Source organism: Physeter macrocephalus, chromosome 4 (assembly GCF_002837175.3).
Source record: "Physeter macrocephalus isolate SW-GA chromosome 4, ASM283717v5, whole genome shotgun sequence".
NCBI lineage: Eukaryota > Metazoa > Chordata > Mammalia > Artiodactyla > Physeteridae > Physeter > Physeter macrocephalus.
The window spans coordinates 77,246,364-77,252,041 of NC_041217.1; the positions used below are offsets into that span (position 1 = coordinate 77,246,364).

The 5,678-nt window shown below is 46.0% G+C and overlaps 1 non-coding gene across 1 annotated transcript; it reads right to left on the reverse strand.

Annotated features, from left to right (window-relative positions):
- Positions 1 to 2,468: 2,468 nt before the first annotated feature.
- TRNAQ-CUG (transfer RNA glutamine (anticodon CUG)) lies at positions 2,469 to 2,540 on the reverse strand. Its single transcript has one exon. It is a non-coding gene; the product is annotated as a tRNA-Gln (tRNA).
- Positions 2,541 to 5,678: the final 3,138 nt, after the last annotated feature.

Sequence of the window (5,678 nt, forward strand, 5' to 3'; positions counted from 1 at the left end):
GTGTTCAAGTTCCCAGTTATTGTTTTTAAGTTAGTATCCTTTCTTGGGAGCCAAATAAAATCCACAAATTGTAATCAGTAGGATATGTATTTTAGTCTTTACATATATGTTTACCCTCAGTTCCTTCCTTCCTTCCTTCCCTCCTTCCCTCCTTCCTAGTTAATGCTACACAGTAAAGGAAATATAATTCTACCAAAGTTTCAAAGTTGTGTTGAATAGAAAAATATTGTGCATGTCTTCAGTTTTTAAGTTTACATTCACATGAATTATAAATTAAATATAATTAAGATCCAGTTCCTCAGTCCTACTAGCTACATTCTAAGTGTTCAACAGCCATATATGTCTAGTGGCTCCTATTCTGGACCTGGCAGATACAGAGACTGATGAGATTCACGTCTGCTATCTTGGCAAGAGTACCTAAGAAGTGGTGTGTGCTCTCTGATCAGGAGGCACATCAAGTCCTGTGTGTTTCTTCAAATAATATTAGCAGCTCTTGGAGTTCAAGGCCTAGATCCATTAACTGATTATGTGGAGCAAAAGGGTGATGTTCCATTATCATGTATTATTTAACTGGAACACTTGTATAAAAAGAAACTTCCCCTAAATACTAAATACTGTTTAGTTATTTAGTGGTACCCTCTGTAAAGAAAACTGCAGCTTAATGAGCAATTCCCCAAGCATCCTCTGGGGTCACCAGTTAGTTTCTTTTCTTTCTTTTTTTTTTCCCCTGTGCTAATATTAATTCAAAGTTTCAAACACATTGAAGTATTTCAATTCATGACAATATAGTCTTTACTGATACTCCAATTATCCTCTCTTTCAGCAGTGAAAGTGACTTTAAGCTGGCTCCTTCATCCTTTTGATAAGATCCTAATAGTCTCTGAGAACTTTCCTGATATCAGTATGACAAGGTGCTTCTGTCTCATCTTCAATATTTTCTGCCCCTGACTTGGACTCAGTCTTTTCTCTAAGAATCTCTGGCTTCTTTTTGTGCAAAACATTATTTTCAAGACAAATTGTGTAACCTAAAGATACTCATTGGAATTGGTTTATTTCTAGGTCTTTCCAGTGGACATAGCTAGGAAATACATACTCATATTTGTATGTATTCATGTATTCACATATATCCACATTCACAATTCAAATTCAGAACTACAGGCTTTTTATTGACTGTCTATTGTACATCTGAATCTTTTTTCTCTAATACCAGTATTTTTGTTTTTAAGGACACTGGGACTAATAGAAATATATTTCATACAGTCTCCTTTGCTTTTTCCCACATTATATGGACAAAAGAATAAAGAAATACTAACAATGCCAATAACAACACAATTGAGGAAAGCAGTTTTTTATTCTGTCACTGTCCTGGGGTACATATAAATTATTGTGTTTTATAGCCTCTTGGGAGAGTTCTTATCCATATGATTGTTCCACAAAAGGCATACACAAGTTCATTTGTTACATTGTATTTTCAATGTCTAGAGGCGACATTTAAAAAATTAATTTTATAATGATAAAAAAAAATGAATGTAGTTCCCAACTCAAATAAAACCACACAAGGCATATTCACTATGGTCTAGCCTTGACTATAAGATCTGCACGTGTCTCAAAGGCCTGGGTGGAGGTGGGTCAGGGATCCCTGGTCTCCTCACACGCCGGAATCCTTGGCCTTCCTCCTCCTTCTGGCTGAGCTTGGGACGAAAGGACGAGGTTTCCTGGAGTGAAGGTTCAAATCTTAGCCTAACAGCGGCTTTCCGTGTCCAATGGAGACTTAGAAGCGAGAAATTCTGAATAAAATGGGAATAAACTGGGATAGGATGCATTAATATTCGGAATAATAGGGCACCTGAATACAATACAGTACTTCCCATCCAGGTCTGGAACCCTCGACCCGAAAGCTAAGACGCTGTCACCCTGGCTGCTCAGCGACGTCACAACCCCGCACCGCGACCCTTTACTCACAGGGACAGCCGCGCAGTTACAAGACGTGCGGTGCGAAGGCCCCTCGCGGGGCAGGACTCAGTGGGCGCAGCCTCTGCCTTTTGCCCCCGAGACCCAGGGTGACCCGACGAGGGGGTGCCACCGGCTCGGTCGCTGCGCCCCTGGGCGGCGGGGCCGGGGCCTCCGATGGCCAGCGACGGGCAGAGTCGCCAGGGTCCAGCGGGAACGCCGCGGGCTCGTCCCCCGACCTGCCCGCCACGTCCGCGTGCAGCGCGCCGCTTGAGACAGCCGGTTTTCTTCAGGAGTAGGCGGCAGAGCGCGGGGACGCGGCTGCGAGGCGTGGGCGGCAGCAGGAGGTTCGCGGGTCCGGAGAGCTTCCTTCTCGGGACCCAGACTGTCGGGTCCGAGAGCAGGACTGAGGAGGACGTGGGGGCGGGAAAGCGCACCCACGCAGCGCGCCTCTGAGGCGCGAGTTCGCTTTCGGGAGCAGACCGAGTAAAAGACGGCTGGGCGCTGCCTAAAGGGAAAGGTCCCACCGAGATTCGGACTCGGATCGCTGAATTCAGAGTCCAGAGTGCTCACCATTACACCATGGAACCCTCTACCGGCCGCTCCGCTGCTCCCGACGCTGAGCCAGGCCGCGCACAGCCCCGCGGGCCCAGCCGCGGCCTCCCGCCGGGCGCTCTCGTCACCCCGCCCCGAGCCCGCTTCCTCCGCGACGCCCGGAGGCGCCTGACTCGCCTGCCCTCGGCCGTCTCTTCAGGTTTGTTTGTCGTGGAATGAGATGAAATCCATTCGGGGTGAGCGACAGGGAAGGGCTTTCAGGGCTCCCCCAAATCCACCTGCTCTGCCGGCATTTCTAGAGTTTTCTACCCTGAGGTAAAATTCCCGCGAGGAAAAAAAAAGGTTCCTTTCCTCTTCTTTCCAAATGTCCTCTTCCCGCTGCCCTGGGAGTTCTGAAGACCCTTAGAACAGCCCTTGGGACTTCGTGGGATGTCCCCTCCATGGGACCCCAGGTCCAAGGGTAGAATCGCTGGGTGCTGGGGGCTTTGCTGGCGGATGCGGCCGCACACGTCGCGCTGCAAGCACCCAGGGCGGCTCATGGCCTACCAGGTTATGTAACACAAGGTCCTCTGCTGAAGGCGCGGTGAGGCCAAACAAAAGGAATTGCTGGAATTTGAAGCAGAGAAAGGTTTATTGCAGGGCCACGCTCGGAGAAAGGGGACTCTTGCTCAAAAGACCCAAACTTCCTGATAGGTTGTGAGGCAGGAGATAGATGGGCTCCAGGCTACATGTTTAAAAGTGGCCTCCTATTCACCCTTACTGGGGTGAGAAGAAGATGGGCTCCAGGCCCGACATTCATTACCAGTCCCCTGTTTACATTTCCTGAAGCAAGAGACAAACGGGCTCCAGGACTATATATTTGTGACCGGACTCCTGTCTATATTTCGAGATCTGCACCTCAATATAAAAACCAGCAACAGAAATAGGGTAAATAACCAGACATGGGACATTTTTATGGCAGGGACAGAGTGGGACTAAACCCTGTTAAAAGATCAAGTGGTCATCCATTTCCCACCCTTGGGGCAAGGGAAACATTGCACCTTGGGGGGTCAAAAAGGAGGGGGCACCACCCCATAATATGTGATGCTAAAGCCATGTGATGCTAAGGCCTCTGGGCTGTAATCCATCTTGGAAAAAAAGTTGCTCACGTGTGTTGGGGAGCATCCTAGGGCAGGTCAGGTGTGGAAAAAGAAACCAGATAATTGGCCAAAGGTAAACAAAGACCCGGAAGAACTGCCGTATATAAATGATTTAACGGCCTCTTTACTGCGCTCCTCCTCATTAGGGACGACGCCCACGCCCACACCCTTCCTCTCCGGGTGGGCATCTCTGCCTTGCTTCTATCTTCACTAAACAGTTTATCTGTGTGCTCTCCCACTTGTTGTTGTGCTATGTCTCTAATAATAAACTTTGTACCTGTTTTTACAGTTTTACCTCCATGAGAAATTCATTTTTCACTGGGGGCAAGAGCCAGGGGGCGTGGTGGCTAAGATTCCTAGTTTTCATCCAGGCTACCCAGGTTCAATTCCTAGGCAGGGAATTAAGATCTTGCTTCACGCCCCCCACTCACTGCTGCCTCTCAGAGATCAGTTTCAGGGAAGAGTTTTTATAGGCAAAATTTGGGGTGGGGGCGTGGCTGCAGAGTGTGTGACCTTCCTCTGACTGGTTGGTGGTGAGGTGACAGGGTGGTGTTCTAGGAATCTCAATCAGCCTTCTGGTTCCAACCAATCTGGGGTCCAGGTTCTTGCGCCCACTGTGAATTTACCATCCTCCCGACCTGGGTGGGTCCCTAGTTCTTGTAGAAGACCTCAAGATACCTGTATCAGATAGTTATGTATATTCCTTGAGGAGGAGACTGCACCCTGCCCTATGGCTGCATTATTGTTTCTTGACTGCCTTTCCTTTGTTTCTGCATTTCCTCAGTCCTCTCATTAGTAACTATTTGAATCTGCCCTTGGGAACTCAGTGAGGAGGCTGAAACCTTTTTCCTACAAACAAGAAATGGGAGACAGGGAAAGGCTTTTGTACATGGGAGAGCCCCACAGGGTCCTGCTCAATTTCAGTGCCCTGTCTTCTTTGATACTCCTCAGTCTTGAGAGGAACAAAGGTGTTAGACAAGAAAAGGAATAATATTTTTGATAGAGAGGTTAAAAATAAACTCCCCAGAGGAACTTGCTGTTAAGAGATGTGGTTTCAAGGTGTGGTCAGGTGTAATCCTATTATAGGATTTGGGCTTTAGTTGGGTGATTTGTGGGAAGATGGGAGGAAGCAGGGTTTGCTCCATATTGAATACTGTTAGCATGGGCAATTCTATGATTGGAATAAGAAAGTAACAGTCATTTCCTTATGAAAAGAGGAAGATGTTTAAAATTTTGTAGGTTGCACAGTGACCTTGTTTTTCTCTGTGACTGGACAAAATTCTGAGGTAGCCTGTCCGAAGTTGATATTCTGTATCTGAGATTGTTTATTTCCAACAGGCTATGAAATCCCTATAACAGAGAACAAGAAGAGAGCACTCTGGTCTTTTAAGCTGTAGGTGCAAACCTGACTGGGTACCAGAGTGACATTAACAAAGTTTCTGGAATTTTCTGTAGCTCAATTTCTCACTTAAAAATGGGACAAATAGGAGTTCTTCCTACATGGGTTGTCCTAGGTTTTAAATGAGAAGTGCAGGTAAAGCATTAAGGCCAGTGCCTGGCACATAGTAAATACTCAATACATGTTAGCTTTTATCAGTCCATCACTCTCAGCATTTTTATCATCTGCCTTATTCTTTTAAATAACTGCAGACCCTTTCAGGATATGAATGGATTATTATAAATAAATGTTCTCCAGTTGATGGACATGAAATTGACTCCAGTGTTTATTTATACACATAATAACTGCAGGGGACATCTACATGTCTATATCTAATCCAGTAATATCTCGGTATACTCCGGGGATTGGTTCCAGGACCCCTGTTCATACTACAGATGCTCAAGTTCGTTATATAAAGTGTAGTGTTTGCATATAACCTATGCACATCTTCCTGTATACTTTAAATCATCTCTAAATTACTTAAGTTAAACACCTAATACTATGTAAATTCTAGGGAAATGTAACAGGGAAGAGCCAGTTTTGACTCCATGTTGGATCTGTTCCTTTTGACTTTAGCCTTTGCTTTTTGTTGCTTT